Source organism: Halichoerus grypus, chromosome 7 (assembly GCF_964656455.1).
Source record: "Halichoerus grypus chromosome 7, mHalGry1.hap1.1, whole genome shotgun sequence".
NCBI lineage: Eukaryota > Metazoa > Chordata > Mammalia > Carnivora > Phocidae > Halichoerus > Halichoerus grypus.
Genome location: NC_135718.1, coordinates 56,421,712 through 56,444,718, shown reverse-complemented (window position 1 = coordinate 56,444,718; position 23,007 = coordinate 56,421,712). Strand labels below are relative to the sequence as shown.

At 39.4% G+C, this 23,007-nt stretch overlaps 1 protein-coding gene across 1 annotated transcript in view; it reads left to right on the top strand.

The window, feature by feature from the left end:
- TET1 (tet methylcytosine dioxygenase 1) overlaps nt 1–23,007 on the top strand; it is a 136,753-nt gene that overhangs the window by 11,297 nt on the left and 102,449 nt on the right. The gene's annotated exons all lie outside the window — the stretch shown is intronic.

Below are 23,007 nucleotides of genomic sequence, written 5' to 3'. Positions count from 1 at the left end.
AAACCTGCTCCTTTTTTTGCATTACATATTTGGCTTAATGACTAACCATCTACATGGTCATCCAAAATGGAAAATTCAGTCATCTTTGATGCCTTCCTCTCATTCTTCTAGATTTCTTGTTAATATGAGATCTGAGCACTCCTACCTCTCCATTTTCTTGGCTACTTCTGTAGTTGATGCCTTTGTCCTCTACTGGGACAATTTCAGTGTTCTCTGTATTATCAGCAAGTATTTACTGTACTTCTCCAGGTTGTGCACTGGGGATATAGTCGTGAGTGTCCCAGGTAGAAGAGGAGTCAGGATTTTGAACACAACCTCTTAAGTGCAGTTCAAGTTTTCTTTTTTTTTTTTTTTTAAAGATTTTATTTATTTATTTGAGAGAGAATGAGATAGAGAGAGAGCATGAGAGGGGGGAGGGCCAGAGCTGAGAAGCAGACTCCCTGCTGAGCAGGGAGCCCGATGCGGGACTCGATCCCGGGACTCCAGGATCATGACCTGAGCCGAAGGCAGTCGCTTAACCAACTGAGCCACCCAGGCGTCCCTCAAGTTTTCTTTCTAAAATCCTGATGATTCTCCTACTTAAATACATTTAGCGCTCTTCTCTATGTGTGATATATCACTCAGAACAAAACAAAACAAAAATAGAGAAGACCTCTTTGTGCCTTCCAAGTATAGACGAGGCCTAACTTCTTTTTTTTTTTTAAGAGACAGAGACAGGGAGGAGGAGAGGGGGTGGGGGAGGGGTAAAGAGAGAGGGGGAGAGAGAAAATCTCAAGCAGACTCCCCACTGAGCACGGAGCCCTATGTGGGGCATGATCCCATGACCCTGAGATCATGATTTGAGCTCAAATCAAGAGTCAGATACTTAACCCACTGAGCCACCCAGGTGCCCCCCAAAAGATCACTTTCATCACTTACAAAGTTGATTCTGAAGAATCTGTTAGGTTGTCCTTATACTGAACTCTGGCAGCAAATAGACCTACCCATCCAAAACCCATCCACAAGTCCATGGAGACACAGAGGAGAACACAGGGAACACTTCTATGAGGGAAGTTCATTCTGAGAGAGCAAAGACAGTTGTATACTCTTGTTTCTGGTTTCTTTGCTTAATAGTCATCAGTAATGTTGCTTATATAGTTACTCATTTTTATTGCAGTATAGCTGTGTTTATATCACAATACATTAATCCATTCTACTGTGTTTTTTTTTTAATTTTTAAAAAATATTTTATTTATCCATTTGTCAGAGATAGAGAAAGCACAAGCATGGGGAGTGGCAGGCAGAGGGAGAAGCAGGCTTCCTGCTGAGCAGGGAGCCCGATGTGGGACTCAATCCCAGGACAGTGGGATCATGACCTGAGCCGAAGGCAGAAGCTTAACCCACTGAGCCACCCAGGCGTCCCTAATCCAATCTACTGTTAATGTACACATTATCATAAATGTCTTTTGGTGAACATAATGTGTGCATTCTAGTGAATAGATTCCTAGGAGTGGAATTGCTCGGTCATAGAATACATATGTTTAGCTCTCATGGATATTACTCAGCAGCTGTGGTTGTTCCAATTAAGACTCTTCATCAGTAGTGTTTGAGATTTCCACTAGCTCCACATCCTTGCCAACACTTGATATTTTCTGTCTTGTTTTACTTGAATCGTTTTGTTGGGTGTGTAGCGGCATCACTACATTGGACTAATGAAATTGAGCTGCTACTTCTTTGCTTCTTAGTCATTTAGATATTGTCTTTGTCCATTTTGGGTTTTTCTGCCTTTTCATTATTGGTTTATAAGAGTTCATTACATTTTACTGATACAAATTTTTTGTTGAATATATGATTGCAGATATCTTTACTTATTCCATGACAGCTTTTCACTCACTTTATCCTGGCTTTTAATGAACGAAAGTTTTAACTTTAATTTCCAGTTTACCAATGCTTTCCTTTATGTCCTGGTTAAGAAAATTTTGTCTATTTTTTGCCAGTTCCAAGGTCATGAGGATGTTCTCTTTTGTTTCCTTCTTTTTTTTTTTTTAAGATTTTATTTATTTGTTTGACAGAGAGAGACAGTGAGAGAGGGAACACAGGCAGGGGGAGTGGGAGAGGCAGAGGGAGAAGCAGGCTTCCCGCTGAGCAGCAAGCCAGATGCGGGGCTCAATCCCAGGACCCTGGGATCATGACCTGAGCTGAAGGCAAATTCTTAACTGACTGAGCTACCCAGGCATCCCTCTTTTGCTTCCTTCTTAAAAAGTTACTTTTTTAAGCCTTTCACATTTAGGTGTAAAGTATATCTGGAATTGACTTCTGTGTCTGGTGTGAGGAGTCAAGACTGATTCTTTTTTATAAGGATCTCTAATTGACTGGCACCATTACTGAAATGACCATCCTTCCCGTTACGATCTCATCTATGTCATAAATCAGGATTAATTCTGGGTCTACTTCTAGACTCTGTTTCATTGGTCTTTTTGTCTATCCTTGTGTCTAAACTCATCATCAGTAGGCTTTATAATTGTTAACTGGTAGTATAAATCCTTCAGCTTTGTTCTTCAATAGTGATTTGCACTATTTTTATTGTTCTTTGCATTTTCATTAACATTTTGAATCAGCTTGTAAATTTCCACCAAAAACTCTGCTGGGATTTTATTGTGATTATGTTGAACCTATACATCAGTTTGGAAAGACTGACATTTTTATAATATTGAATCTTGCAGTTCATGACCATGGTATATCTTTTTTTTTTTTTTTTAAAGATTTTATTTATTCATTTGAGACAGAGATACAGAGAGAGAGAGAGAGCATGAGCAGGGAGAGAGGCAGAGGGAGAGGGAGAAGCAGGCTCCCCGCTGAGCAGGGAGCCCGATGCGGGGCTCGATCCCAGGACGCTGGGATCATGACCTGAGCCGAAGGCAGACGCTTAACCATCTGAGCCACCCAGGTGCCCCGACCATGGTATATCTTAATATATATGTCATTTAATTTCTTTCAATAATATTTTTTAGTTTTCAATAAAGAGTTATTTCATTTGTTTTATTACTAGGTATTTGATATTTTTATTCCTAGGTGCTTGAGATAGCCCTAGATAGTTGACAGTTTTTTTAGAATATTTATGATATTATATTAATGATTGAAGGCCATTTGCTTTGGTAACAAGAATACTGCTAAGCAAACATATTTCTTTTTTTTTTTTTTAAAGATTTTATTTATTTATTTTCACAGAGAGAGAGATAGCAAGAGCAGGAACACAAGCAGGGGGAGTGGGAGAAGGAGAAGCAGGCTCCTTGCTGAGCAGAGAGTCCAATTTGGGGCTCAATCCCAGGACCCTGGGGTCATGACCTGAGCTGAAGGCAGATGCTTAACGGCTCAGCCGCCCAGGCGCCCCTAAGCAAATATATTTCATGTATTTGTATGTTCCTTACATCGGAATTATTTTACTTACTGAGAGTTGGATGAGAAATAGAAAATACATTTACAGTTTTAAAATATTAATATTTTTGTTACTGCTTATATTAAACAAGTATACACTTCAAAAACAATTGTTAGAATTCTTTTTCTTTTTTTTTTTTTAAAGATTTTATTTATTTATTTGATAGAGAGAGACAAAGCGAGAGAGGGAACACAAGCAGGGGGAGTGGGAGAGGGAGAAGCAGGCCTCCCATGGAGCAGGGAGCCCGACGCAGGACTCGATCCCAGGACCCTGGGATCATGACCTGAGCTGAAGGCAGACGCTTAACGACTGAGCCACCCAGCGCCCCTAGAATTCTTTTTCTAAAATATACTTAGCATATGCTATCTCTCAGTAAGTTAATTATTGATGTCTGAGATAAGTGAAAACAGTTTTTTACTTACCTTTTTTGGTCATAGATTACATTTTTGTCTCCCACAAAAACAGAATTTTTTTATTTGTACAACAAGGTGGTTAGAGAGTCTCCCCAGAGATATCTTTTGGCCAAGAGATAAAATGGTATTTTTCTGCCAAGTTTAGTTCAGCTTACTTTCTCTATATTCAGAAATATAGATAATTAAAGCCACTAACTTTATAATTCATAGGCATCTAAGAATTTGCTCTTGGCTAGGTATACCTCAAATGTATTTGTAATTTACCATTTCAAGACATATTTTAAGTCATATAAGATTGTTTTCCTAATTATTGTATAATGTTAGAAATGCAAAAAAAAAGGGAAGGGGGTGCTTTTTAGAGACCTAGAGAGTAGGTGTATGATCAGGCTACACTTTTGCAAATAATTTTTAGTGTGTATAAAAACAAAAGTGAACAAATCACAGTTTGTAGATATGCTTCTGAGAGCAGAGTATTGAATTATATATCTGTAGCTTGATGATTTGGGTATAGTATATCACACATTTAATAAACAAAATGACTAAATGAGCAGTTAGTGAGTTGGTTGCCAAAGTGAAAAAAATCTCTTATATTTACTCTAGTTAATAAGTTTTCCCAAAATATTGAAGGGTATTATTTGTTTGGTTATATTATTATTATTAATTTAAGTCTTTTAAAAATGTATTTATTTATTTATTTGAGAGAGAGAGCTTGTGCATGTGAGTGGGGGGAATGGAGGGGCCGAGGGAGAAGGAGAGAGAGAATCCCAAGTAGGCTCTTCACCCAGTGCATGAGCCCAACCTGGGGCATGATCTCATGAGCCTGAGATCATGACCTGAGCCCAAACCTGAAAGTCAGATGCCTAATCGACTGAGCCACCCAGGCACCCTATTTTTTTCAAGATTTTGTTTTATTTATTTATTTATTTATTTATTTTTAAATATTTTATTTATTTATTTGAGAGAGAGAGAGAGAGCACAAGATGGGGGAGGGTCGGAGGGAGAAGCAGACTCCCTGCTGAGCAGGGAGCCCTATGTGTGACTCAATCCTGGGACTCCAGGATCATGACCTGAGCCGATGGCAGTCACTTAACCAACTGAGCCACCCAGGTGCCCCCAAGATTTTTTAGTTTTAAATAATCTCTATACCCAGTGTGGGGCTCAAGCTTAAAACCCTGAGATCAAGAGTCACATTCTTTGCTGACTGAGCCAGCCAGGCACCCCTGTTGGGTTAGAATAAATAGCAGTGCACTAGAAAACACTGTAAAATGTGCTATTTGTTACCATGCTGTCTTCTGAGCTAATGCAAATTCTACCTGGAAAAATAATACCTCCAAAGGTTGTGCTTGAAAAACTATAAAAGTTCAGTAGTAGTATATTGATACAAACTGAACCGCTGACTGTTCTTTGTTTTATGAATAGTGTAATAACAGACTAGTTCCAGAGATATCACTTCAGAATTGGCTGGCATACTTGTTTTTATTTTACTTTATCCATTTTAGTGGGAGTGGGGTGGGACAAGCCTCTCCTGGAGACTGCTTTTTTTTTAATTTTTTCATTTATTTTTAAGATTTTATTTAGAGAAGGAGTGTACATGTGAGTGCTTGCCCGTGCACGGGTGAGGGCAGAGACAGAAGGATATGGACAGGCAGACTCCACACTGAGCCCAGAGCCAACTGGGGGCTCAATCCCACGACCCCAAGATCATCACCTGATCTGAAATCAGTAGTCCGACATTAACTGACTGAGCCACCCAAGCGCCCCTGGCCACTGGTTTTTCAGTGTTTTTAAAGTCAGATCTCATTTTGGTTTATGTTGTGTATGTCATATGGAACAAATTTTTGCCTCCAACTCCTTAAATTGAGGGCAGATGCTATATGTCCTTAAATATGCCTTTAAGGAATCTCTTTGGATCACTACTGAGACTTCCGTAGCATGCTTCACCACACAGCTGACTATAGGGGGAAAAACTGTATGGTGTCTAGGATCCTTGCTTGTGTAAACCACAGATATGTCAACAAAAACCATGCTGACTTTGATTGGTTCTGACCTATGGGTGTTAATTTCTGGAATCTTGTCAATGTGGGTCAAATCTTACCTTCCCATTTTGTGTATATCATCTTATCCAAGAAGGAAAACGTGTGAAACTGCTTAACACCTTCATCTAGTGTCAGCATAATCCAGATTATACTGTTATAGAATAGTGAGCACCATAATATGGTACATGTTTACTTTGCCATAGAACTTAACTCCGTATCTCTTTTTGTTGGTCAACCTCTGTTTTTTGTTTTGTTTTGTTTTGTTTTTATTACAGAGTAGTATTTTAAGAGTTGATGGTTTCAAAGCTGCAACATTCATTCTCCTTATAAAGTAGCCAGTCATTGTTGCACTGTGATGGATGTACAAGGAAGAGAGAAGGCGAGATCTTATCTTTTTGCATTATTATTATACTAAAATAAGATACAGCTAGCAAATGAATCAAACTAATCAAACCAATTCAGGTCATTACTTTGATAATGACACAGTGTTCGAGTCATGAGTATCCAGGAAGTCTTGGCTAAGTATCATTAGCTCTTCATGTCTGCTATGAAAGAAACAAAATATAATCTTGCTCATTTCCGATTTAATTATTTTTTATTAATCCTGAGTCACAGGGGCACCGGGCTGCCTCAGTCAGAAGAGCATGCTAATCTTGATCTCAGGGTTGTGAGTTCACTCCCCATGTTGGGGTAGAGATTACTTAAAAAAAAGTAGTAATAAATAAACACTAAAAAATACTAAGTCAGAGTTTTTTTTTTTTAATTTTTTATTTTTGGGGGAGGGGCAGAGGGAGAGGGAGAGAAAGAGACCTTCTTGTTTTAATTAAATATTTTATTTATTTATTTTAGAGAGAGAGAACACTAGCACTTGAGCTGCCTGAGGTTGGGAGGGAGAGAGAGAATCCCAAGTAGACTTCTGGCTGAGCGCAGAGCCTGACCCGGGGCTCAATCTCGTGACCCCAAGATCATCACCTGAGCTGAAACCAAGAGCCCTGTGCTCAACCTACTGAACCACCCTAGGTGCCCTGGAGAGAGGGAATCTTAAGCAGGCTCCACACCCAGGGTGGCGCTCAACATGGGGCTCGATCTCACAACCCTGAGCCAAAATCAAGTTGGACACTTAACCCAGCTGAACGACCCAGGTGTCCCTGAGTAACAGTTTTTAAAACAAAGTCATAATGTTCTCCTACAGAAGGAAAAGTGATTAGAAGTGAGGTGTTTGTTTATTTATTTTTTTAAAACGGTATGTTTAAATTACTTTAAAGCCCAAGCCTAGGATTTAGGAGGTACTGGCACATAATAGGTGCTCAATAAATGTTTGGTGAACAAATGATTCAATGAATGAATGAAAAAATGAAAATCTTATTAAAAATGTTAAGATTTCCAACACTTCGCACATACCAGTGTATCTTTTTATTTTGTTTTGTTTATTTATTTATTTATTTAAAGATTTTATTTTTATTTATTTGAGAGAGAGCATGAGCAGGGGGAGGGAGAGGGGCATTGGGAGAAGCAGGCTCCCCACTGAGCAGGGAGCTGGGTGTGGGGCATAATCCCTGGACCCAGAGATCATGACCTGAGCCAAAGGCAGATGCTTAACTGACTGAGCCACCCAGGCGCCCTTGATTTTGTTTTTTTAAAGATTTTATTTTTAAGGGGCACCTGGGTGGCTCAGTCGTTAAGCGTCTGCCTTCGGCTCAGGTCATGATCCCAAGGCCCTGGGATCGAGCCCCGCATCGGGCTCCCTTCTCCGCGGGAAGCCTGCTTCTCCCTCTCCCACTCCCCCTGCTTGTGTGCCCTCTCTCGCTGTCTCTCTCTCTGTCAAATAAATAAAATAAAATCTTAAAAAAAAAAAGATTTTATTTTTAAGTAATCTCTGTACCCAATGTGGGGCTAGAACTTAAAACCCTGAGATCAAGAGTCCCAGGATCTATTGACCCAGCCAGCCAGGTGCCCTCAATGTATCTCTTTAAAAAGCACACTGCAAATCATCATTATATCCTATATGTACTTAATATATCATCTTCACAGCTAGTACCCCAAAGCATTTTGGGTTTTTCTCTATGAATGTCATTTTCAAGTACCAAAGATTAGGATCATGGGATATCCATAACAGAAATTCAAGTAGAGGACTTGAAAAAAAGGTTTTTAGTAATGTAGACAGTGCTTTTTAAAATATGTGTTAAAAGAGCTGCTACCTATGTTGCTTAAAATTACTGGCATATACACTTGTGATTGTGAGTGATACCATGATGCAAAGTTTGAACAGCTCAAAATCATGTATTTTTCTAATTGTAAATGGAAAAACAGTTCTAGAAGGATACCTACCAAACAAAACTGTTGGAAGTGTTTACCTCTAAAGATAGGTTTTTTGGATGGAGGAAGGGCATATTAGGAAATATGTGATTTAAAATTTTTACTTAAATTTTTCTATGTGGTTTGGATTTTTATATAATGAGCTTATGTTACTTTAAAAAGTAATGCAGCATACTAAGTCGAAGTTATATAATTTCCATTTAGAAAGTTTAGGAGCAGGAAAGAAAATAAACTATAATTCTACTACTTAGAGGCAACAGTCATGGATATATTGGCAAATTTGCTTCCAGTATTTTTTTCTGAATTTAAAAAATAACATAGCTGAAAGTCAAATGTGTTTCTTCTCTTTTTTTCACATTTTCCCCTGTAATTAACATTTTATAAAAATTTAAAAAACTGTGCAAAATACTCCTTTAGGTAAATGAACATAACCCTACTAAATTATTTTTCATTGCTGACTGCTTCAATTTCTTACAGTTTTTTGTATGATAGTGAACTTTTTTCAGGATAAATCTTGGTTTACATTTCAGATTATTTTCTTGACACTGGAATCATTACTCCTTCATTTCATGCTAAAAGTATTAGCATAACCAAAATATTTAGCGTTTTTCTAATGAGCTATTGCCTAATGGTTTCTAAATCTTTACCACTTTTAGAAACCGAGGTTTGTATTTATAGTACAGGTATTTTTTGGAAAGTCAGGTTTATTTCCTTCTCCGAAAATGAGAAGCTGAAGTTTCTATTACATTCTTTTTGGTTAACACATCTTAGTTGCCTTCTCAAAGATGGTGATTGAGGTAGCATTTCAGCATATCTCCTAACTTATGACTGGATACTAGCCAGATCAGATTAGGTACTTGGTGAATTTTTAGCTACCATGGAAAAACCAGAATTTTAAAATTACTATTATTATATTAGATTAGTTTTTTAGTCCTGCTAAACTTTCCACATATTTTTTTGGTTGCTAGAGAAGAATTCCTAAGATGAATTTGATCCTAGTTTGAATGATCCCAACACTCATACAATATTTCAGTAATCATAAAAATAGAACTTATACATTAGATGTTTTTTTTTTAAGATTTATTTATTTATTTTCGAGAGAGAGTGGGGGGAGGGGCAGAGGGAGAGAAACTCAAGTAGACTTCTGACTGAGTGGGGAGCCCCCTGGGGGGCTCTGTCTCACAACCCTGAGATCATGATCTGAGCCAAAATCAAGAGCCAGCCACTCAACCGAATGAGCCACCCAGGCGCCCTACACTGGAGGTTTTTTAATATGGATGGCCTTTAGTATTCTGTGATCCCATTCCCTCAAAATTTTATGCAACATATATATATTTGTTATTCCAGTATGGTTAACATACAGTGTTATATTAGTTTGCAACATATTATTTTTATGTACATTTTTCCGGAGAGATGGTCCATAGTTTTTATTAGATCTCATAGAAATGTAAGTCATGTCTTCCACTCCCCAAGAGAAAAACATGTAAGAGAATCACACCACCCCTTTAAGGCACTGAAGAAACGAAACTGAGAAGTGTTCCTAGGGTTCAAGAAAAAACGGTTATACTGAGTTTTGCTATTCCCCCAAGTGGTCATCAGTGTGAGAATGGATCTATTTGTAACATTGTGCCAGACCTGGGAAGGAGGGATGCCATACAGAGCAGAAGTGATGTCTATAAAAGGCCTGGCAGTGTGCCTGCTACATACTAGTTGCCTAAAGGTGGTGGTTGTTATATCCTTGAAGAGATTTGTATATTCATTTCATTACTTTCAGCCATTTCCCTCTTGCCACTTGATTCATGTTATTTAGAGCAAAGTAATTGAAGTCCTCAGAAGTAGCCAGTACACACCATTTTGTAATACCTGCAAAAGCATTTTTCCTGCTGGAGGATTAAGATGCCTTATGAATGAATTGGTTTCACTGTTCCCATGTGATACAGAATTATAGTTGTGGTTTCCAGTGAGACAACGATGGTACAGTTATTTTCTTGCCTTTGTATAATGAGAGGGTTTTGGTGTTTTGTATGCTAGACATTTACACTACACAGCTTGTTTTCATATCAGATTTCATATGCAACACCATTCTGTGGTGAGTTTTCTGTTAAAGAGCAAAAGCAGGATCAAGGCAAAGGAAGTGGGAAGACAAGACAGTGGAAGTCCACTGTTTATACAAGGCATGAAATTTTGGATGGAGTCGATAGAGTTTAGATTTAGAAAGAAAAGTGTGTGCATGGGGGTGGGGTGGTATGCCTGGGTGGCTCAGTCGGTTGGGCGTCTGCCTTCAGCTCCGGTCTTGGTCTCCGGGTCCTGGGATGGAGCCCTGCATCGGGCTCCCTGCTCAACGGGGAGCCTGCTTCTCCCTCTCCCTCTGCCCCTCTGCCCTCTTTACGCACTCTCTCTCTCTCTCTCTCTCTCTCACTATTATCTCAAATAAATAAAAAATCTTAAAAAAAAGAAAAGTGTGTGTGTGTGTGTGTGTGCGTGTGTGTGTGTGTTCTATACCTGCAGGAGTAAGTAACTTGTTTAGGAGTTAATTCAGAATTGTAGGGAGATTGGTCTACTAGGCAACATAGAAATTAAAATGCCTTCTTTATTCACCTAATTCCATCTTCTGGTGCTTTATGAGATGTTAAAACAAACAAAAATCAATAAAACAAGGAAAACATAATAGCGTTTTTCTCTTTTTTCAAAGAACTTATAACTTAGGGAACTCTGTCTTCATTGCTCATTATGTACATAAGATTTTGACAAAATTTAAATTTCTTTGACTTGAAATAGGAAATTGGCAAAGGAAAGAAAGAAGAAAGAATGAACATTTACTGAGGGTCTACTGTGGGCCAGACACTGCTCAAAGGCTTAATATTATCATATTCGATCCTGACAGTGACTAAAATATAAGTATTAGGACTGTCGTTTTGTGGACTGGGAAATAGAAACCCACTTTAAAAATTGTGTTTAATTCCCCATGGCTAACATGTAGTAGAAGCACTTTTTTTCACGGTGATAAAGGAGAATTAAACAATCTCTTTTTTAAAAAAAATTGAGATAGAGTTCACATAATAAAATTCACTTTTTTTTTTTAAAGATTTTATTTATTTATTTGACAGAGAGGGAACACAAGCAGGGGGAGTGGGAGAGGGAGAAGCAGGCTTCCCACGGAGCAGGGAGCCCGATGCGGGGCTAGATCCCAGGACGCTGGGATCATGACCTGAGCCAAAGGCAGACGCTTAACGACTGAGCCACCCAGGCGCCCCTAAAATTCACTCTTTTAATAGTGCACAAATCAGTGATCTTTAATATATTTACAAGGTTGTGCAACCATCACCACAATCTAATTCTGGAACATTTTCATTATTCCATTAGAAATCCTATGCCACTCAGCAGTCACTTCATTCTCCCCTCCCCCAGCTCCTGGCAACCACTAATCTCCTTTTTGTCTCTGTGGATTTGCCTATTCTGGACATTTCATGTAAATGGAATCATACAGTATTTGGTCTTTTGTGTCTGGCTTCTTTCACTTAGCATAATGCTTTCAAAGTTCATCCATGTTGTAGCATATATCAGTACTTTGTTCCCTTTTATGGCTGAATAATATTTCATTGTATGAATAAACCACATTTTGTATAAACTTTCATCAGTTGATGGACTTTTAGGTTGTTTCCAATTTTTGCCTATTATGAGTAATGCTGTTATGAACATTTGTGTACAGGTTTTTGTGTAGACATGTGTTTTCAGTTACACTGTGTATATTCCTAGAAGTGGAATTGCTGGGTCAAATGGTAACTGTCTAAATTTAAGGAATTACCAAAATGCTTTCCAAAGTAGCTGTACCATTTTGGATTCTAACCAGCAATGTATGAGGGTACTAATTTTTCCACATCCTCACCAACACTTGTTATTATCCAACTTTTTTATTACTGCCATCCTAGTGAGTGTGAAGTGGTATCTCATGATGGTTTTGATTTGCATTTCTCTAATGATTAAGGAGGTCAAGCATCTCTTCATGTGCTTCTGGACTATTTGTATACCTCCTATGAATACTTTGCAATTTTGTTTTAGTCCTTTTGGGCTGCTATAACAAAATACTACAGACAGGTAGCTTATGAATAACAGGAAAATATTGTGCAAAGTTCTGGAGGCTGGGAAGTCCAAGATCAAGGTGCCAGTGTGGTCAAATTCTGGTGAAGGCCTTCTTCATGTTCATAGTTGGTGCCTGCTCACTGTGTCCTCACTTAGTGAAATAGGCTAGGGATCTCTGTGGAGCTTCTGTTATAAGGCACTAATCCCATTCATGAAGGTTCCACTCTTAAGCACTTCCCAAAGGTCCCATCTTCTAATATCACATCGGGCATTGGGATTTCAGCATAGGATTTGGGGGGACACAAATGTTCAGACCGTAGCAATGTCCTTTGTCCATCTTTAAATTGGTTTATTTGTTTTCTGTTGAATTGCAAGTGTTCTTTATATGTTCTGTATACTAGACCCCAATCAGATCATCTACAAATATTTTTCTGAGAGTTGTCTTTCACTCTTGTGATAGGTCCTTTGAAACACAGAAATTTTCAGTTTTGATGAATTCTATTTTATTTTAATTTTTTCTTTGGTTGCTGTGCTTTATCTCTTTATTTTGTCATTCATTTCTAAGTGAACTTTACTTTTTGTTTTGTAGAAATGTCACTGGCTTGACTGAAGAGGTTTTTTTGTTTTTTTTTTTTCCCCTCATTTCCTTCCCTATGCAGTGCCTGGCACTTGGTAGCCGCCAAACAAATATTGGTTGAATTGAATGATACTGATCATAGATGTGGAACTGGTATGCAGTAAACATTGACATCTGAAGGGGTTAATAACAACTATCATGTTTTGAGTACTTACTAAGTGCCCAATACTGTTTTAAGCACTGACATAACTCATTGTCTCATTCAATCCTTACAACAGTCCTATGAAATACACGTTCTTTCCCCCAAGGTATAAAGTAAGACACTGAAGCTTAGAGAGGCCAAGTAACGTGTCTAAGACCAAACAGTTGATCTGGGATTAGAACACTTGGCTTGGATGGTGTGTGCTCATTTTCACCACCATGTTCTTGAGCTAGGGCAACAATCAAAATGTGAGGAACCCAGAGAATGGAAAGGAGTGGGACCAAGAGGCAGACTTGTGAATAGTCATGTTTAGGATATTGATGCTATCTTTCAGACTAGTGAAACTTTGAAAGAGAGGTTGTGGAAGAGTCTTATGGGTTCATTTTGCAAAAGTATCAATCTTTTTTTGACCTGAATCAAATCTTGAAACGCTCTTAGTTTGCCAGTTCCACTGTTTCTATATTTTACTTTCAAGGTTACATTTCTCTTTAACCATCTTTTTAGCTCTTTCCCTCCATTTTATACTTTTACTTAAAATATTTTTATGCTCCCTGGACCTCATTCCCCTCTGAGTCTTGGTATGCTAATTCTACACTATCATGGTAATTTTTCACTCTTCTATGCCTCTAAGCAGATGTTTTTATATTTTGTGTAGCTTTTCTAATTGTCTTTAGCAGGATGGTTGATCCAAATGACCAATTCTATTATCAATGGAAGTGAAAGTTTCATATTCTTTTTAACTAATAAATGTAAGATTGTGTTATAATGAAATGGTGGAATTAGAATGCCCAACTCTAGCAGAAATCTTGTTAATACTAGAGAGGTTCTAATGTCCCCAAATAGTGTGTGCTTGAATATCTTCAGTTTTTATATTAAGTGAATTTTAATTGCTCATTACAATTTTTTCATTACCTTTTTAAAAATTCCAGTATAGTTAACATACAGTGCTAAATTAGTTTCAGGTGTACAATACAGTGATTCAACAATTCTACATATCACTCAGTGCTCATCATGTTGAGTGTAATCCCCATCACCTATTTCACCCATCTCCCCACTTACCTCCCCTCTGGTAACCATCTGTTTGTTCTCAATAGTTAAGAGACTCTTTTTTGGTTTGTCTCTTTTTTTCCCTTTGTTTGTTTCTTAAATTCCACATATGAGTGAAATCATATAATGTTTGTCTTTCTCTGACTTATTTCACTTAGCATTATATTCTCTAGATCCATCCATGTTGTTGCAAATGGCAAAATTTCATTCTTTTTTATGGCTGACTAGTATCTTTATCCATTCATCTATTAATGGGCACTTGGGCTGCTACCGTAATTTGGCTATTATAAATAATGCTGCAATAAACATTGGGGTGCGTATATCCTTTCAAATTAGTGTTTTCGTGGTCTTTGGGTAAATACACAGTAGTGGAATTACTGGATCATAGGGTAGCTCTAGTTTAAATTTTTTGAGGAACCTCCGTGCTGTTTTCCAGAATGGCTGCGCCAGTTTGCCTTCCCACCAGCAGTTCATGAGTGTTCCTTTTTCTCTACATCCTTGCAAACAGTTGTTGTTTCTTTACATTTTTTTCTTTTAAGATTTCATTTAATTTATTTGAGAGAGAGAGAGAGCAGAGCAGGGCGGGGAGGGCCAGGGCAGAGGGAGTGGGAGAAGCAGACTCCCCACTGAGCAGGGAGCCCAACATGGGGCTCCATCCCAGGACCCTGAGATCATGATATGAGCCAAGAGCAAACTCTCAACCAGCTGAGCCACCCAGGAGCCCCTACTTTTTTTTTTATTACAGTGTTTTTTTGTATACAGTTTTCTTAACTAGTGACAGTCATGGTTTTCTGTTGCTGCAATGGAACCACCTGGCCAAGTGCCATATCACATACTCCTCATAGTCATTTAACCCTAATGTCAGCATTTTCCTTCACTGAGTCTTTGGGAGGTTGACTTGCTCAAGGTCCCATATTTAATAGCATCATTGGGATTTGGACCCACCAGGGACATACTGATCTTGTTTAAAATAATATTTTGAGGGGTGCCTGGGTGGCTCAGTCAGTTAAGCATCGACTCTTGATTTTGGCTCAGGTCATGATCTCAGAGTCCTGAGATCAAGCCCCACATCTAGCTCCAGGTTCAGCGTCTGCTTGAGATTCTCTCTCCCTCTCCCTCTGCTCCTCCCTACCTCTTGCGTGCATGCTCACTCTCTCAAATAAATAAATAAATATTTTTTTAAAAACCCATAAGAACCATTTATTTATTTTAAAAAACAAGAGCTAATGTGCTTATTGACTAAATATTTGGAAGTCAGGGAGATCAAACTTTTTTTGGGGAAAATTGCATTTTCTTAACTAGTATTAAGATCGAGTCCCACATCGGGCTCCCGGCTCAGCGGGGAGCCTGCTTCTCCCTCTGACCCTCCCCCGTCTCATGCTGTTTCTCTCTCTCTCTCAAATAAATAAATACATAAATAAAATATCTATGGGGACACCTGGCTGGCTCAGTCTTTAGAGCATTCCATTCTTGATCTTAGGGTTGTGAGTTGGATCTCCATGTTGACTGTAGAGATTACTTAAAAATAAAGTCTTTAGGGGCACCGGGGTGGCTCAGTTGGTAAGCATCTGCCTTTCTGCTCCGGTCATGATCCCAGGGTCCTGGGATCAAGCCCGGGGTTGGGTTCCCTGCTCAGTGGGGAGCCTGGGTTTCCCTCTCCTTCTGCCCCCCCCCCACTGGTCCTCTCTCTCTCAAAATAAACAAACAAAATCTTTTAAAAAAATATCTATGGAAACTCCATTAGAATAATTTATGCTAAAACATTCCTAATAAAAATAGGCAAGTTTTTCATTTAAATAATCAGTTAGCACAATTATAAGCTTGAGCTCTATACCTGTTGATTTTTTTTTAAGATTTTATTTATTTATTTGAGAGAGAGAGTGTGGGGGGAGAGGTAGGGGGTGGGGAAGGGCAGAGGGGGAGAGGAAGAGAGAGAATCTCATGCACACACCCTGCTGAGCACAGAGTCAGATGCTGATGCCCAGCACTCCGAGATCATGACCTGAGCTAAATCAAGAGTTGGTTGCTCAACCTACTGAGCCACCCAGTCACTCCTATACTTGTTGATTTCTAAGGTGAAATGTGATGAAAATAACCTTTTGGTCTTTTGTTATAGTAAGTCTCCTGACTTCACAAGGTATTTCTAAAGGGCTTTACATTGCAAACGTTTAAAAAGATCCCCTTCAAACACAGAAATGGTAGCATGTTAGAACTGTCTCTAGTAAGAACCTTGAGGACCATTTATTTATTTTATTTTAAATAAGAGATAACGTGCTCATTGAGTAAGTGTTTGGCTGTCAGACTTTGGAAAAGATTTTGGAATCTTTTCAGACTTTGGAAACAATCAAACAGACTTTGGAAAAGATTTTGATCTTAGGCATTCTGTTATTATAAATATTACAGGCTCAGTGGCAAGTTTTTCGGGTTTTGTTTTTCTGGTTCTTCCTGAAAAAAATGATAATTCCTGTCTTCTCTCTAGCCAAGTTAAGCTCCATGGAAAATAATTATTCATTAAATCAGAGATTCCAAAGGTATTAAGAAGTGCCTCCAATATAGTGGGTATTCTCTATTTTATTTCTGGAATGAACAAAGATACCCCTTATTCCAAACATCAAAAGCATCTGTCCGGTACAGTTACTCAGCCTAAAGAATAACTTATTTCCTGGCAGACAAGTTCACTCCTCTATAGATTGTGTGAAACTCTAATAAATAACCTCAAAAACTAAAAGAGTTAACCCTTCTTGGGGCACCTGGGTGGCTCAGGCCATGATCCCAGCCTTCGGCTCAGGTCATGATCCCAGCATCCTGGGATTGAGCCCGGCATCACATCAGGCTCCCTGCTCAGTGGGGAGCCTGCTTCTGCCTCTCCCCCTCTGCCCAGTTCATGCACGTGCACACACACACACACTCACTCTCTCTCTTTCTCTCTCTCTCGTTCTTTCAAATAAATAAATAAATAATCTTTTTTTTTTTTAAAGGAGTTAACCCTTCTTGAATAACTGATCTTAACAAAAATTTTACATACATTCATTTCTAAAATATGCTTTTCTCTGATTAGGAGACTTCTACAAGGGTGCTTTCTACCTTAAAAGCCAGGGTTTTCGGGATCTAAGCCAAACCAGTCGCCTCTCCTAAGTTCTTCCTTGAAAAAGTAGCTGATATTTGTGAAGATTTAACAGGAGCGTCCTTGTTGCCTTTTGAAAGGATTAATTATGGAACATTGAAGGATGGAACAAAAAAAGCCACGTTTCAGACTGGAATGGTAGAGAATTGAAAGCTGGTTACATCTCTTCATGTGCAAGCTCAGTGACCAGCTTTTTATATGCCTTGTCCCCTTTGCCTCTCCACAGCCATACTCTAGTGTGACTTTTCCTTAGCTACAATGTGTCCTTGCACATGCTGTTACCTTCATTGGGGGCACATCCCTTTCTTCCCTCCCTCTAAATTTCATCAACTCCTGCTTATCCTCTTTAGGATTCAGTGGAAAAGTCACTTCCCTGGGAAGCCTTCTCTGCCTTTCATAGCTTTCTGGGCACATCCCCATTCTATAGTGCATCATGATTGTCGGTTTGTGATTCTCCTGAGTTGGTAGGCTCTGGGGGTACAGGCCCAGTACCAGGTTTTTTTTTTTTTTTTTTTTTTTTAAGATTTTATTTATCCATTTGAGAGAGAGAGAGAGAACATGGGCAGGGGAAGGGGCAGAGGGGGAAGGAGAAGCAGACTCTCCACTGAGCAAGGAGCCTGACGGCGGGGCTCAATCCCAGGACCCTGAGATCATGACCTGAGCTGAAGGCAGACACATACCTGACTGAGCCACCCAGGCGCCCCATGGCCCAGCACCATTCTGCACGTTGGAAGTTCCCCAACATTTATTAAGTCATTGTATGGGTTTTTAATTATTATTTTTTATTATTAAGTTGTTTAAAGGTTTAAATGGGGGAAGTTCGTTACAATGAACAAACAAATTTTAAAGACAGTATTTTTGGATGTGGGGTCTTTTAAGGTTCAACAATTTTGATTTTGCTAAACGTCAGGGATAACTAGATCTAGCTTTCTCAGAAAGAAGTTGTGTGGGTGTAAAATGATTTAAGCTTCTCAGTGAAACAATAAATTTTTATGATTTTGCTATTAGATTTGATGAGACAATGGGATTATCTAAAAACAGAGGGCACAATGCTATCTAGTGTCAGTTCTCTAGCATGAATGACAGGGAGAAGGAGCCCAAAGATACAGAACTTCCTTTTTTAAAAAAGGATATTATTGATTCCAAAAGACACAGGACAAGTAATAAGCAAACTTCAATATATCGTTCATAAAAGGGGACATTTTTCTGAATAGTATCATCCTTTGTGATTTCTTTGTTTTTGACAAAAACCCATAGATACTCTTATTGGATTTCTCTGTCCAAATTACGGATCTAGACTGTAATGGAGTAGGCTTGTCGATTTCAAGATAGTACTGAGAAAGGCTGAGAAATTGAGGAGAGGTGATAATTCAGCCCCATTAGTGTCTGGCATTATCTCTGGTCCACCTCATTGTCAACAGTTCTCACTGGGGAACTATTGAAGACCCTTGCTCACTTGTTCCTTAATTCTTTTTTTTTTTCTTTAAAGATTTTATTTATTTATTTGACAAAGAGAGACACAGCGAGAGAGGGAACACAAGCAGGGGGAGTGGGAGAGGGAGAAGCAGGCTTCCCGCCGAGCAGGGAGCCCGATGCGGGGCTCGATCCCAGGACTCTGGGATCATGACCTGAGCCGAAGGCAGACGCTTAACGACTGAGCCACCCAGGCGCCCCTGTTCCTTAATTCTTGTTATTGAAGAGCAGTTATTTTTACCAGCAGGAGGGAATGGGGTAGTCACTAGGTAGACCTGGCCCCTTAGAAGGAAAAAGGGCTACTGCAGATAAGCCTCAGGGAAGGAAGTGGGGGAGGGAAGCCAGGAAAAGGCTGTGTGAGGGGATCGCCCCCCTATACCCAGACTATTATTGTTTGCCCAATCACCCAGGAAGATCTCCTGTTAATCTGAAGTTTCTGTGTCTCATAAGAAATAAAACCAAGCTAACTTGAAGATCTTCGTTAGAATTGTGAAAAGAATGAGCCGTCCTTTTCTCATTCTTAATGATTGGAAATTTATAAAATACGGTTCTTGAAATATCTTTACCCAGGTGTCACAGCAAAAGCTATGACCCCCCCCCGCCCCCCAACAATATGGGAGAAGAGAAATATAGAAGGATTTCATGGGAGAGTAGAGCGTGGCTAATACTGGAAGGATTTTGTGCTGGAGAGGGGTCAAGTTTGAGGAACCGTGATCACTTGAGATTACCTTAGAAGAAAACTCCTCCTAGGCAGTGCTTGTATGTGTAGTTTCTTTTTCTTTCTTTCTTTCTTTCTTTCTTTCTTTCTTTCTTTCTTTCTTTCTTTCTTTCTTTCTTTCTTTCTTTCTCTTTCTTTCTTTCTTTCTTAAGATTTTATTTATTTATTTGACAGAGAAAGACACAGCGAGAGAGGGAACACAAGCAGGGGGAGTGGGAGAGGGAGAAGCAGGCCTCCCATGGAGCAGGGAACCCAATGCAGGGCCTGATTCCAGGACCCCGGGATCATGACCTGAGCCGAAGGCAGATGCTTAACAACTGGGCCTCACGGGTGCTCCTGTTCGTATGTGTAGTTTCTTGTGGATGCAGAGTGCTTTATGCTTAGAAGAGAAGTAGAATTTTGAAATTATTCATTAATTTATCTCGAGGGCACAAAATTTATTTTTTTAAAAGCATACTTAGGGCACCTGGGTGGCTCAGTCGTTAAGTGTCTGCCTTCGGCTCAGGTCATGATCCCAGGGTCCTGGGATCGAGTCCCACATCGGGCTCCCTGCTCGGCGGGAAGCCTGCTTCTCCTCCCACTCCCCCTGCTTGTGTTCCTGCTTTCGCTGTCTCTCTCTCTGTCAAATAAATAAATAAAATCTTTAAAAAAATAAAAAAAGCATACTTAATGTAAGGTTCATTTAAATACTAGTCTTCTAGAAATCTGAGCCGCTACTCCTTTATCCTAAGTGTGTGGGAGCGTCTGAGTGGCTCAATAGGTTAAGCATCTGCCTTCAGCTCAGGTCCTGATCCTGGGGTCCTGGGATCCGAGCCCCGAGTCGGGCTCCCTGCTCAGCATAAGAGTCTCCTCTCCCTCCCCCTGCTTGTGCTCTCTCTCTCTCTCAAAAAAACAAAACAAAACAAAAAAACCCTTAGTGTGTGGTTTTGAAGATGTTTCAATCTTAAAGGTTATTAGGAGGAGTTATAGAGAAAGCAGTGTAGACAGTTGGTTATACCTCAGCTCAAGTTAAGTTCTTACCTGTTGTACAATGTGAATTAAGTAATTTTATCACTTTAAGCCTTAGTTTACCAATGAAATAATGTAGTTAGACTCAATTTTCTTTTTTAGTTCTTTAATTGTGATTTTTAGGAGAAAAGAGATCTCATTTTGTAATATTTGAAAGAACCTAATACTCTAGAGTTATCACAAAATTAAATACATCTCATGCAACTTAAACATGATTCCTTGTGAGAAAAACAAATGGATTTAAGAGACAAAAGTAGGTTCTGAATAAGTAGGACTACAACACAGGGTTTCCTAGTTTCTGACCTGCCATTCTTCCAACAGAATCTAGTTGTATGCACTTTGCCCTAAATAATAAGAGAATGGGAATGGCTCTCCTGCCCTCCAATTTCTCTGCTAGTAATGTCTGATTATTTTCTCCATCAAAGCTCGCCATCACCTAAGCCCTGAGCTGAGAGACCGTCAAATCACTAAGTATAGGATTTAGAGCAGATGGTCAGTACCAATATAGGTTACCAGTCTATTCTGTGTTCAAACAGGTGCAGATCTTCATAGCGTAGTATCAGTTGGATATTTTGAGTTAATGTTAGCTCTGGTCACTTTAATTAACCCTCATATTTAGCTGAGATGAGCTGTGTCTTCATTTATTAATTCATTTTACAGAACACTACACACAGACCTCTAGTGTTTGCTTAGTTTGCCAAGTGCAGTGTTGTATGGCTTCATGAGTATTCCATGCAGTGAAAATGCTTGTCGATGGGGCTTTAAAAAGTGGACTTCTCACTGATATGGATATTCGGTACACCTAACACTTTGAGCCTGATTTTATCTTGTTTTATTGAGACACACATGGATCGCACAGGTAATAGATTGTTTTTAATTTTATAATTATATATATTATATATCATGGACCACTTTACTAAATATTGAGCAATCAAGCTGGGGAAATGGTGATGCTTTTTAAAAGTTATATTCAAGGGTGTCTGGGTGGCTCAGTCGTTAAGCGTCTGCCTTCGGCTCAGGTCATGATCCCAGGGTCCTGGAATCGAGCCCCGCATCGGGCTCCCTGCTCGGCAGGAAGCCTGCTTCTCCCTCTCCCACTCCCCCTGCTTGTGTTCCTGCTCTCGCCATCTCTCTGTCTGTCAAATAAATAAATAAAATCTTAAAAAATAATAAATAAATAAAAGTTATATTCAGGTATTCAAGGGGGAGAGGCATAATTTGTAATTGAAATGCAAGGAACTTTAAGAAATGTAGGGCTATCCTTTTGTGCCCTGCTGACATGAATGTAAAATGGTATAGCCACTCCAGAAAGTTTGGTGGTTCCTTAAATATTTAAACAGAATTATCATATGATCCAGCAGTTCTTGTCCTAGGTATATATTCAAAAGAATTGAAAGCAGGGACTCAAATAGATACTCGTACCCATGTTCACAGCAGTATTACTCACAATAGACAGAAGGTGGGAACGACCCAAATGTACATCAACAGAAGAATAGATAAACAAGTTTGGTGTATATACACACAGTGAAATACTGTTGAGCCTTTGAACGGAATGAAATTCTGATACATCTTACCACATGGGTGAAGCGTGAAAACATTATGCAAAGTGAAATAAGCCAGACACGGAAGGACAAATATCATGCGATACCACTTATTTGAGATACTAGAATAGGTGAATTTATAGGGACAAAAAGCAAAATAAAAAGTAGCGAGGACTGAGAGAAGGCAAATGAAGAGTTATTGTTGAATGGATACAGAGTGTCTGGGATCATGAAAAGGTGCTGGAAATGGAGAGTGGGAATAGTTTCACAACATTGTGAATATACTTAATGCTACTAAACTGTACACTTAAAAATGGTTAAAATGGCAGATTTTATGTTACGTATATTTTATCGCACACACACACACACACACACACATACACACACACTTCAAAGAAAAAGAAGCGTAGTGCCATTTCCAAATCTTGCTGTATTCAGTCCTGTTTTTCTACCTTTTTCATGGTTTTGCTTCATTCGCCACAGAGAGCTTCTTAGTATGGGCTCAGTACGCTTGAAGTTGGCCTGATGGATGTGTTTAGGTCAGAACCCACTGGTTTTGCTACAAGGAGCCTTGCTTTTTATATTTGTTAACAATTTGGAGGGTGGGTAGGTGAGGGGGAGGTAGTTTAACTTGGGAAAACAGTGCATGTTGGACTTAACCATTCCGACAAGGAAAGCGTGCTTTTGTGGCAAACCGAAAGGCTAGGAATCCCGGGTGATGAAACACAGGCCTTCCGGCCCTCACTCTGTTCCTGATTTCTGGTTGTGGGAATCTGCTCTGAATCCAACTGCAAGTGGAAAACCCATCTTTGGCTGAGCAGCCAGGGAGGCCCTCCTGCCAATCCCCTAAATGTGTTGCTGAAACTTTGGCCCTGTGAGGATGGAGCTGAGGCTGTCTTCCCGAGATCTGTACCGCTGTCAAGGTGGCTGTGATGGGACTGTGACCAGCCTCTGCACTACATTTTGGCAGTGACCTTGAGACCTGCCAGCTCACAGCAGCTGTCCTGGTTCTTTCTCTCCTGCCACGGTTGCCTGGCCAGGGGGCTAACAGGAGGGC